Here is a 13,551-nt window from a genome sequence, read left to right as displayed (position 1 = left end):
CAGAGGAGGCCGCAATCCAGCAGTGGGACGATAAAAAGGCTGATAATGACGAAGACAGATCCAACTACAGAAAACTTTTATTGAACTGCACTTCTACTTCTGAATCAATGTACATTCTGTACCGTATCTATGATTGGTATTAACGCTCGACATTTCAATCTGTCAATCTATCGGATTTTATCCGGCATATCCGGATTATGCGTTTCAATTATCCGGACAGACAATGGCTTCAATTTTACATATTGATAACTGTGAATGGATATTGCAAGGATACTATTGGCATAGGTTATTGTTTAAAATGTCTTTGTTTCATTTTCAATAGGAAAAGCTATCAATATGGATACTTAATAATTAAAATGAACACAATGTGTTATTATTATTTTCTTTACCTAATCGTTTAGGTAAAGAAAATAATAATAAGAAGCCAAAACTCACACAAATAAAAAATATAAAACGTACTAATACTAATATATTTATACTAAAAAAACATTAGGTACCGCAAAAGATTTCTATCCTAATTAATGTACTTTTCCTACATCTGAAATAAAATCACTCATTAGCTTAAGCCTTCATTAAAAACTAAAAAATATCTGTCTTCAGATAATTTTAATTAGTCGCAGATCCAGTAAAAGGTATCTAATTAAATGTGCAAGATAATCTACGTTTCCCCTTTTCGATGCAAATGTAGTTTTTCAAAGAAACCCTGATATATATTTTCCTAATGCAGTCCGAAGCCACGTTATTGAATAAAGTCATGCAAGTTGCATTTCCTCGAATACTGAGCATGAAGGCGCATTTAGATTGGTCGAGTTGATGAGATAGTAGGCTGAAGAGTAGGGAATAGGCTAGTACTGTACTAATGCCTACTGACTAAATTATCATGCAGAAAAACTAAATAAAGTGATTTGAAACATGTTTGTTTTATCGTGGAGGTAATGAAATACCCTGAGAATGCGTTTTTATACAACTTGGCTGTCACAGAATATAGTATAGTTGCTTTAGCTTTAATATTATATGGCATAAGTTTTATAACTGTTGAACATTGTTTAAAAATGGGCATAAACCGATGCATGGTCTTTTATAAAAAAATACTACTCATTTGCAATAGATAATGTACGTAGCAATACGTGACATAACGCATAAACAAAATATGTACTAAAACACACACTTCTTCCACTTGCATTCCAGTAGCAACTGTACTCGCCTGCTAACTCCGTGCAATGTGAATGCGCCTTCGTCTAACCGAGGTCTGACCTAATTGACGTATTTTTCAGCGAAATCTACATTTTTAAAATGGATCTGCCATGGGTTTTTAAATTAGAAACCTAAGCTTTATTAGAACTAAGAGATTCTGTAACTAGTTAATGAAAAAGTTTTTTGGTTTACGGAGATGCTGGGTAATCTAACCATGTGTTTATGGAATTGGGTGTTTGTATGTTCGTTCCCAATAACGCTGTAATGGCTCAACGCAGCACACCATATACATTGAGGTAAAAATTAAACATATGAATTAGGATTTATCCTGGTGCGGAAATCTGAAAAAATCGAATTCCTTCGGGACGCTGAAGAAACTGAGCGTAACAGCTAGTAAACATATCATATCATTATTTGTTTTATTGAAACATATTATAAAAATCCCTTTTTATGTTTTCATAATTGTATCTACTCGGAACTGGAACCCAAAATATTTCTTGGAGAACAATGTGTTTAAAGACAATATTTATTCAGCGGTAATTTAATATTACAAAACACTAATAACAGCTATTGTGCGAATGGTTTTCTGACTTCAATAAATGTATAGGTACTGATTAATCCCATGTGATCTAACTTTTTGAACTTACAGATACATGCGTCGGTGGTGTAATGGTCAGCATAGTTGCCTTCCAAGCAGTTGATCCGGGTTCGATTCCCGGCCGACGCATATATTTTTATACATCTGCTTTCTTTATAAGTAGGCTAAATAAACAAATAGTGGTCTTCAGTAAATTCAGACCAAACATAACGTAGTTAAGGTAATACTAGCTGACATCTTTTACCGAACCTGAACAATTGGTTGAATACATGCTTTGACAACAGTTTCACACTAGTGGATGTTGGGCTCCGTTTTTCCAAGTAACAACGCGCGATTCGTACGGGTGTCAAGCGTATTCGGGCGACAGCAAGCAAGACAACTATAGCTTAAAATCGAGCGACAAATTATTGCCGCTCGTATTGTGCCGCGACTTTACGCCACGGGCGACGAAAATTAGGCTAGTGTGAAGCCACTGTAGGGCATTTTTTACCAACAGCATCATCAATAGCCTTTTAACATCTATAAAAGATGATTTAAGCTGCATCCATGTCAAGTTGGCTAACAAGGCCTATACGGGGCGAAAGCATATTTTTACTAATTCCTTCGCTATTCCTACGTCAACTGTTCGGTACTTCCACTCAATACTCGGAATCGATTCCCTCGATACCAATAATTCGCCAGGACAGACAGTTCGGATGTTATTACGACATTGCTAGATCCTGTTACATACGTTTATGTTTTCCTTATATTATTGGATATGTCTTGTGTATTGATTTAGCGAATTCTTGACGATTAAGGGCCTGTAATGTTCAATCACTAGCTATCTACGATATCTGAATGGATTACAAATATCCAATAAATCGTTTAAAAAATCTATTTCATCTTCATGACAAGCTTCATCATAGTTTCAGCTTCTAAAACTATGTAGAGCTATGTATTTAAACGTATCAAACAGTTCTTTTGAAATCATTAGTTTAAAGAAGTTACATAATTTCTTTAACCTTCCTAATTTCTTAACTGCAATAATCAAATAAAGCCTGTCGTATATTTTGACTATCTTGAAGTAACTATGAAACCAAAATATTTTCTGCTCTGTGCTTGCAACCCTTTATTCGAACTCGTAACATTATTTAACGAGAACTTTACCTAACCACTCCAATATCTCCTTCCAAAACAAAAGAGCAGTCCAGAAGAATATAACTAGATATTATCAGTATGTCGTCAAGAAGTGTTTGGACACAAAATGACAAATGACTGTGAATCCATCAACTGTTCGCTAGCACCTGAGCGAAGCGGTCAGTTTTTGTGACAGGGACCATTTCTCAAACGTCTAGCGCACTGAAATGGGAATTTGATGGAATGTCCACAATTAAGTTTTGTGTAGCTAGGCATATAGTTTTATGTTTAAGGTATATTATTTTTAGTATTAGTTTGTACCATTCTTAATTTTGGAAAAGGAATTGACAGTTAAAATTGCAAGATTACAACCAATCATGGATACAAGCATAAGAGCTTAAATGATATTATCTCCCTGTGATGGAAAGATCTAAAACAGTAATACCTACTAGGCTAATTATATATAATTTAATACTAGGCTTGTTCGCAGAGAATCATCCGAGATACTATACCTTAAAGATTTTATTTCTCTGTCTTAGAAATAGGTATCTAAAACAATATCTAATACGCTAATTTTCTTCAAAGATAAAATTAAACCGTAAAATAAAAACAATGTCTTAAATCATACAGAATTCTCACGTCCTGTTCATTCACCTCTAATTCAAAACAATGGCAAACAAACCAAGCAATGAATATTAAATTTAATTGCGAACCAACAAACCAAATACAAAATAACACAAATATATTCTCAACCTTCGTAAGAAATATGGCTGAAAGCATTTTCGCTGAAATAATTACAGTACCTTCAACAAAACGGGCGTGACACGAATTTTCCATTTCAATCAATAAAACCTCCATTTTGAATTGTCAAAGTGATCACAATGGCATCACGGTTTGTTTAATGGACGATATAATTAATTGTGGCCGTGGAAATTATTGCTTTTTGTTTTTGTTAATGCTGAAAATATAAATTACAGGTACATTATTATTACAGCACTTTTTTATCCATCCTAGATTGACTTTTTATATCTGTTTGTCATTGCAGACCAACTCATACTGTGACATAAGGTCAATTCATCTTTTGTACTTACAAAAATATATAAAAAATACAAAGGGTTTATTTATCTTTTTAATTCACTGGTAAATAAGTAGATATTAGCTACTTATTTTAATAAAACAAGAGATCTCAACAGTGGAAAATTCACCATAAGTAATTGAACCGCCCAAGATCTTCCCCGATACACTTTCAAAAAACAAGAACAATTTTCGTTTAAAGACTTCATGGGAGCTAGACGGTGGTGAACACAAACTTGTAAGGCAGCTACCATTTATTTCGGGCTACAGCTGTGTTCACCCAACACCTGGGACTTCGAATATAAGGATTACCGACCAAGGTCTTATGTTTTTGCAAGTAAGTATCTATAGAATTTTAATGAAGAAAATTGGGAAAAGTTTTGCGTAGTGTAATTTGTCTTTTTTTTCTTTGGATTTCTGGGTCAGTATTGATAAAAATGGGTTCAAATTTTGTATAACTTGTTTTTACATAAGTCTCTTTTGTTAAAGATATCAAATTCACCGAGTATTTAAAACGCTCGATGGCTATTATAAAATTTATAAAGGTTTTTAAGGGTACATTTAAAAGAAAAGTACAATTTTTTTCTTTCAAATCACCTTTCAAATTAAGTATTAAAGAAAGCCTTATGCTTGTGTTCTTAATAATCCACATTCTAAAGAAAGATTTAGAAGATACATAAAAATTGAACTATACTTGATAATTTAAAATACAATTTCTGTTCCGTAAAAAGAATTTACATGAAAATAAAATTACAAAAACCTTTCATAATTTTAAACACTATATACTTAATAAAGACATAGACTTTTCTACCCTAGTAATTTTCCACTATTCCTACCTACTTAATTTCCTAAAACTACCTCTCTCTATCTTCAAGCAAAAACCTATTATTTTACGTTTCAGTCCCTCAAAGTTGGTACGTTGCGGAAACATCACAAAATTTTGTGGCTTCCCTTCCCAAGGTTTACAACGTTATATAATTAAGAGGAAAAAAGGTTTTTTGTCCTTGGACTTAGCGGGGTTGCCATGTAATAATTTTAAGTGATGATGGTAGTTTTTTGTGGGTTTTTAGAGACCTTGTAACCCCATTGTCGTTTTGGAAAATGTCTTCCATCAGTGTCAAGAAAAGATTAAGTTATTGTATTCATCACTCGTATTCATAATTATGTCCTTATTCATTTTCAATCTACTTACGACCATACTTCGATTCATTTGACATAATCTTATCACAAGCATGTATTTGCCTTTCTGATGTACTCAACTTGTACTGCAATATTTAGGTAGCTAATTCCCGCGGTCTTCCCAAGGGAGAGAACTATTATATTTCCCGGATACCGGTGAAAATCATCTTGTAAATTACCGAGTTGATGTAACATAAGCTATATTTTTGTAAACATTAAGACCTGTTCTGCAGTTTCTGTATTAAAGAAACATCTTAACATACAATATACCTAGTGCAATTTCATTTAAGTGATAGTGTTGTGATATGAGAATTATCTTTCATTAGACTCCTTAAAAATTAGAAACTGCAAAAATATATCTGCGTAGGCCGGGAATCGAACCCGGATCAACTGCTTGGAAGGCAACTATGCTGACCATTACACCACCAACGCATATGATAGAGCTCTTAAATCATATATTCATATTTCCTTTATCAATTTAAATGTTTAAACAAATGTTCTGTTGTTATCTTTCAATTAGAAGTTATTGTTATCAGTGACCTTTCTGACTCTCTAAAGTATAATTTTATGTAATTTAATTTGAATATTCTGTTAGCGATAAGTTACTTTAAAGAAGAACTTGATATTGGAGTCAGGTTTCGATCTATGTATAACTTCATAGGTGATTATAAGCTAATTTATTTGAAGCATTATGTGTAAAAGGTCTAGAACATAAGTAAATGTGGATGTAGATAAAGGGATGACCATAGACACGATAGATAGACTGTAGAAGACGATAATGGCTAGAAAAAATGTCACTTATGAGATGTCGTCTGACAGAGAAGTATGGAAGAAGTAGACATAATGCACTCACAAGTAAAACTGGCATAAACAATGCATATGAAATGGACAACTAGGTCACACATTTAAGGTATTACTGCAGTGGTTTTCTTTGATTATAAGGATACTCTAGGAAAAGACTCTTATCAAGGATGAAAAGGAATATAAAAGTAAATGGTGAAGTAACACATTTTGCCACCTAAAGGCAAACAGTTTGGCACCAGGCTTTGTTGAAATTAGCTGCCTCCTCAATTTATGTACTGAGAATGACCTTTTCAGACCATTAATAGAGCCTCAGGAAGAAATAAAACGCCAGTTATCAAAGGACCATCATGAACATTACCTTGTTATGACCATAATTTAAGTACTGAAAAAAGGTCGGACTATTATTCATGCAATTTTTATGGTAGTCATATATTACAGTACTTTCTTCCACAATTTGTGTTGTCCTAAGGTTTCTCTCATAGTTTAAGGAAATAATTTCTTGTACATACCATTAAAACTCAAATTCTTTTGGCCTATCTACTGTTAAGTCAGTCTCTACGTCAAGTACCACCGATAGCACCGGCTATCTCTGAAACCAGCGCTGGGACTCTGTCTCGTTTCGGGTCGCAGCATTATGCTGAGCGAGGGCCGTATTGCGCGCTTTAGGACGCATATTTTCCCTTAAATTTGTTCTATGTTCTTTTTATCTTTTTATCGGTGTTATGCTCATTTTGTTAAGGGCATTTATGCGTCTTATATTTTGCGCAATAAAACTTATTTTCTTTCTTTCTAAGTATCACATAGAGTTCAGCCGGTGCATGATCAGAGCAGAAAAAACAAAATAGAGATTTGATGATGATGATGTGGATGAGATCTGAAAATCAGGACTAAGAACATCATTGTATGCCAGAGTGTTTCCCAAATATCTTGGACTCTTCTCCCAACCTGCATTTTACATTGACTTTTATATGAAGCGACTGTCAATCTGACCTCCTCAATTTAGATACCTGATACCCCTTAGCAGCACTGGTTGTTAGAATTTTAGAATACTGACCGTAACGAAAGATACATTTGTTTAAGATAGACTATTATCATCTTAATCCAAAAGATCCAGGGTCCCAAAAACTTGCCAACAGCATTTGTGACATTTACTCTAAAGAAACTACAAAAAGACTAGCCTTATCTGAGTTTGTCGATAGATTACAAAGTTGGATCATAAATCATTGCTTAGCAAAGTTTGTTACTAGCGAAGTTTTTCGTATACGATCGATAGGTATGAATAAATAAGTTTTTTTCAGTTGAAAGACAACAACAGAGGGATTGGGATATTTTATATAGGTTGGTCATTGAAGTTACAATGGCTGTGGTAGGTATTCTGGCATACCTAAATAACTTCTATTAAAAAAAGTCATGCTTTTAAATACCCTACTAATGGGTACGGGCTGTTTGTTCGAGACGGATCCTTGAATTTTCTTTTTCTTTTATCATTAGACAGATAAAGAAAAAAAGTTTGAAACTGTTCTTCCTAATCTAAATTATGAAAAGCCCAAAATTATATTTAACTTTTTAAAAGAAACAACCATTTTCTTAGTTCTTTCTTCCGCCTGTTTAGAGAAATAATATTTTGTGCAGTATTTCTGTGATTCTTACAAACATGATTTTGAAACCTGTATACTGCATGATGTTGTTACCAAATCTTTGGAGAACTAATATTGATTCTACAAACATTATCCCCAAAATTTCTATCACATTCTATACCTAGATAGATTATAGAAATAAAGATAGCAGCTTATCTCCCAAAGGCAGTAAAAGTAGATGTGACACCGGTAATATCACATAATGGTGTCTATAGAGATAGGCTAACAACCACTGAAGGCTTTATATCTAGTACGATGGTTTAAAACCTCTTCTTGTGTACCTATAGAGCACAAGTAAAAACTATAATGATATGAAACTGGAAGCTAATTCGAGAGGAATTGAGTGATATGTATAATGTAAAGACGAAAAATAGGGTATAGGTATAAGGTATATGCTGATATCCTTATTTTTTGGGAATATCGGATTTGATCAGAAGATATCAATGTGGAATTTGATTAAGTTATCATCATCAAGCCATTTTCTACTATGTTGTTGTCGATTTGTACCTGATGCAGCTAGTACCAACAGCTTTTTACATGATGCTATCTACTACTTACTGTCAAATTTTATGGCTTCTGCCGTGACGTAGCAATTGTCAAAGATATAGAGATATAACAGCCAAATTTTGATGATGCTGAGGATCTCCTTTTTTCCTATCCTTTAAAATCGAATAATTTGCATGACATTAAATTATTGAAATTTTGAAAGCGTAGCATCATCATTCTTCGTGTTTTACACGAATAAAGAAATCTAAATCTCGATCTCTGGTCCTAAGAAGACGTAAAAAATGGTTATTGGTATCATACCGTTTTAAAACCTCGCTAATCGTAAACTATGAGAATTGAGGTTCAAAATTGAGCTATCAAAATATAATACGCGATTACTTCACATTTAGTGGCCATTATAGCTTTAATAATCCCTACATGAGAAGACAAACAATTTGGGAACATTGTTAACATTTATAATGAGGATAAATAGGCAAATGAAACAACTGAAGCACGAAATAAAGCTACACTTTATGTTAAACTTAATGAATAGTAAAAGGAGGATTTATATAAAGCTGTTAGAACTGGCAACTCAAAACACGATGAAGCCTAATGAAATGATGAATCTAAAGCTACAATCTACACTAGCATCATCCCGCTACGTTTCTTGCAACAATCGATATGTAACAACTTAACTCACTTGATTTAACCCGTCATAATCCACAACAAGGCATCCCGAATTGACGAAATTACATCGCACACTTATTCCAAACCATTCTCTGCAGAATAACAGAAATAAAATCTTGGGAAGGACGAAGGATACATTGAGCCAAAGGAATTTTTCGGTACGAGTGTAACAATTCAAAACATTCGACGATCTAAACCGCTACTGCAATGCGCTTTTCGGGGGGAAAATACACTAAAGGTTAATTTGAAAATGGAATTTTAGTTTTTAAATTTAGAATTGGGATTGGTGTTCAAAAAAACAAAAGAATTTGGTATTTTTTTTTGGTTATTTTTTTATGCGGAGCGTGTCGGCTCGCCGCGTGCGTTCGGCGGCACTGGGCCGCGAATACTGCCGTCCCGCACCTCTACATCCTATACTTATGTGTTTACATCTTAAATGGGGTTGCACAGAGCAGTGTGCGGGTCAGGCTTTACATTGGATCGCTCCGTCGAAAAGAGCAATGAGCCCCCTTGAGCCTGAATACAAGGAATGGGAAACCATTATGCACTTTTCGGTTCTATTGTTCATTCACATGTAGAATCCTTTTTTTTTTGGTTTTCAGAATAGGGGATTTTTGAAAAAAATAATGTGTGGAGTAAAAAGATGTGCGTCGGCCGGGAATCGAACCCGGATCAACTGCTTGGAAGGCAACTATGCTGACCATTACACCACCGACGCATGTGTTAGCGGCATGCAATAGACATTTTGGTAGATGGATGTACCTACTTATTCACTTCCTAACTTATTTACACAGTTGTTTGTAAATTCTATGTAAGTTTTACATTTTAGTTTCCATTACTGAAAGTAGGCTGAAAGAGTACTTAGCAGGTTTCCACGGAAGTTAGTAGATAGATTAACAACGATCCGGTATCTGGCCAGAATCTGACCAACCAAAAAGTTAAATTAGCCTTACAGCTACCTTAAATATAAACAGTTAGTTTGCAGGACGTTCGCTCTCTTCCACCAAATAACTTTGCTTTCACAACACATCGAAGTTGGTTTCACAACACACCCATGCGCTGATCGTCAAATAGCTAACTTCAGAGAACCAAATTTATTAGACGAAAACCGTGATTAAAGACTCTGCGCTCTCTATCCTTCCCTACTCTGTGGCGGTAGGCCTACAGTCCGGTATAAGTATATAATATAAAGCGGCACGGATGTTATTATTTGGCATCGCGATTCATTGCCACAACTTGATGTATTAACAACTGTTATTATCCTCATTAAAATATATGTTCTGTAAACTTTCTGTTAACGTTAATAAATGGTAAATTGTTTTTTTTTAACGGAAAATTTACGGCCGAACGTGCTGCGGTTGGGAAAGTGCTGAGAGTAATATAGGGTTTTCCGATTGTAGTTTTTTTTTAGGTACAGTAATGCATGAAGGGTTCATTGTGTTTAAAGCAGTAGTTTCTACGTACTGATAATTTTATTTATTCAATTTTATGGGCCAAAAATGGATTTTTATTCAATTTTCAGCTACAGTCATGTCATACAACCATGCGGGTCGAAGTCTATGTGCCTGATTAATTTCCTTAAAGCGATAGTTACACGTTGCCCGCATTTTTAACTACATCCCGGGAAAAAAGTTGCCTATATAAAGTATCATCTATACTAATATTATAAAGAGGAAAACTTTGTTTGTTTGTTTGGCTGTAATGGATAAACTCAAAAACTACTGGACCGATTTTAAATATTCTTTCACCATTAGAAAGCTATATTATCTGCGAGTAACATAGGCTATATTTTATCCCGGTGCGGGCAGTAGCTCCCACGGGACGCGGGTGTATAATATAAGTATGTACTTAATCTATATACTGTACTTAATATATAAATTCGTTCAGTACTAACCATACAAACATACACATACACACATTTATTTCACATTTTCCTAATTAAGTGATAAGATTAGTATATTGATCTACTATTAATTTAAGTATCTTTAGCAACAACTGTTTCACCCAACTTGACCTAGTTTCCCGAAACATGACAAAGCATGAAATTAAAGAAAACAGAATTAATTACCATCATTTCGGCTGATGGATAAATTAAAAGAGCAAGATTAGGAATCCGAGAGTTGATCCTCTCAAATTAATCTATTTGGTAATTATAACGTTTACTGATATTGGGGCTGGGAAACAAGCGGAGAAATCAGCAAAAATAATGTATACCTTCACTCGTATAGGGCTGCCATCCGTTCGGGTTTCCCCGGATTTGTCCTCGTTTGGAGGCCGTCCGGGGGCCGTCCGGGCGGGGTTTCAAGAAGTGTCCGGGGAAAACCCGGACACTTTTCCTGTAAGGAAGCACCTCATTGAATTTAAGTATATGTTAATAGTAAAGGGATTACAAATTAGGTTCGGGGGAAAAATGCGATTTACGCCAAATGTCCGGGTTTTTTAAATGTTTGTCCGGGTTTGGCGAAATTCGAGATGGCAGCCCTACTCGTAGCTATAATAAAACCTATTTATATTTTTTAACGTTCATAAGTGCTTGTAAAGGCCTAAATGAAATAAATGATTTGACTTTGACTTTGTTTATCTACATACATATTAGACATACCTCACCTCATAGGTTGTGTTTTAATTGTCCACGCTAACCTGTAAAATTACTAGGCCGATAGGTTTTTTTTTGTGATATGCACCGTGACTTTTTAGTCGTCTTACAACGGCAGCCCACTTCATATATCCAATGACTAGTAAACGTTCATATAAAAAAATATATGTTTATGAGATTTGAATAATTTAAAAATAAAAATTAATTCATTATTATGATGCATGACGTAGATTATAAGAACACCCTGTTGTGAGCGCTGCGCGTCGGTAAGGTACCTACTTTCTACCGTTTGATACGTAAACATTTTTTTTTTCAGTATTTTTCTTTGCATCTTAATTAAGTAAGGCTATAAAATTAATAATCGTGTCTAGTGGTATTTTATGTCGGATAGATTGAGTGGGCCACCTTTGTAAGACGACTAAAAAGTCACGGTGTATAGCCTATCCTATACCTATAATATAAGGCGCAACGAGTAGTTTCTACGGGATGTGAGAGAAGCTACTGGAGGAAGCTAGTTAGTTGAATAAAGTCAGATCTGCAAGATCTTCTCAGAAGAATATCATTTGTATATCTTTGGCAGTCGTTACGGGTAGCCAGAAGCCACAAAGTTTGACAACCTTTTTTGTCTCGCGGTATCGGGTACAGAAGGATATATCGGCAGTCACTCCACGTGGTATTAAACACACTGGTGTTGAATTCCATCCGAAAAATACTTAAAAAAGGCTCAAACTTCACCCAATTAGTAAAACGGGCCGTCTTCAAATTAATCGCGTATTTCATGGCCCCACAATCCAAACTGGTGAAACTTTAAGTTTCAAAGCGATTAAAATCGTAATGAATTATTTTGGAGCTCGAGTTATTTTTAGCGTAAGACGAGTTAGAAGTTCTGATTTGATTTAAGTTCATAATAATGTTTACTGTAAAAATATTGGTTATGATTTCAGCGAATTATACATAACATGCTTAGAAGATCTAAGTAATAATATCTAAGGTTGAGCCTTATTTTGACCTTTTTAGTATATTACTAACTTTCTTATCCTCTTTCTTTTTTTTGCGAAAGCAACATCTAAACTTCTACATACCAATATTATAAAGCTGAAGAGTTTGTTTGAACGCTGTAATCGCAGAATCTACCAGACCGATCTGAAAAATGCTTTCAGTGTTACATATCACATTATCGGGGAAGGCTATGCTAAAGGTTACATAAAACACTGGCGGAAGCTAGTTATAAACAGTTATTGATTCTATCATAATGGTAGACCCATTTTTTTACGGAAATCATCAAATGCGTCGGTGCATGAGCGTGAAGGAGTGTCAGACTCTTACTGACTAAAACCCGTCATGTTCCTTCTTAAGCCCTCAATGTGCCAGCGCCGCGGTAACTCTTTCGAACAATCCAGCAGCACCGGCAGGATGATAGACCCATCAGAGTTTGTTTTATAACAGTTAGTTATCTAGAAGTAGTGAAGATTACACTTAATGGTAACTAACATAAGAAGTGCTCTGGCGTTCAGCTCTTCCCGCAGCCGGCTAATGACTGCCATAACGAGTAGCGAGACATTCTGAGACGTCACACGCTCTGTATAGGGTGCTGTTTTCTATTTATTTGTTTAAGTTGAGATTAATGCTCATGAATTGAATATATTGGCTAAGTAACAGTAGCATGAGTTAATCTATCATGTCATGAGGTTAACATCTTGACATTGCGACTTTCTCTGTATTAGAAAAAGAATTATTATTAAAAAAACAAAATACCCGACTGCACACTAAAAAAAGAGTAAAACAAGCCCCACAATAATATTTAATTTATAAATATTGATGGAAAGCATCGCAGGCGGGGACCAACAGAGGCTTATTTATAGTCATTTCGGTTGTGCACCATTTAGCAGAATTTTCGTTGGTGGCGGTCAAGGTGGTCCCCGCCTGCGATGCTTTCCATCAATATTTATAAATTAAATATTATTGTGGGGCTTGTTTTACTCTTTTTTTAGTGTGCAGTCGGGTATTTTGTTTCTTTAATAATAATTCTTTTATTTATAACTTTTTAGCTGTTTTTATTTAACGAAAATGTTGTAGATGTAGAAGACTATGTATATGTAAGTACCATTTTAAATTATTTCGACGACATTTGGCTTTAGATTACGAGTGATGTTACCGCAACAGGACATTGTTCCGGCTCC

General features: G+C 34.7%; 3 non-coding genes across 3 annotated transcripts; 1 reads left to right on the top strand and 2 right to left on the bottom strand.

The window, feature by feature from the left end:
• Nucleotides 1-1,849: 1,849 nt before the first annotated feature.
• On the top strand, nucleotides 1,850-1,921 carry Trnag-ucc. Its single transcript has one exon. It is a non-coding gene; the product is annotated as a tRNA-Gly (tRNA).
• A 3,600-nt stretch (nucleotides 1,922-5,521) lies between these two features.
• Trnag-ucc lies at nucleotides 5,522-5,593 on the bottom strand. Its single transcript has one exon. It is a non-coding gene; the product is annotated as a tRNA-Gly (tRNA).
• Nucleotides 5,594-9,421: 3,828 nt separating this feature from the next.
• On the bottom strand, nucleotides 9,422-9,493 carry Trnag-ucc. The gene has a single exon. It is a non-coding gene; the product is annotated as a tRNA-Gly (tRNA).
• Between the last annotated feature and the right edge of the window lie 4,058 nt (nucleotides 9,494-13,551).

Source organism: Helicoverpa zea, chromosome 24 (genome assembly GCF_022581195.2).
Source record: "Helicoverpa zea isolate HzStark_Cry1AcR chromosome 24, ilHelZeax1.1, whole genome shotgun sequence".
NCBI classification, from domain to species: domain Eukaryota; kingdom Metazoa; phylum Arthropoda; class Insecta; order Lepidoptera; family Noctuidae; genus Helicoverpa; species Helicoverpa zea.
This window is presented reverse-complemented; position numbering and strand designations above follow the sequence as displayed.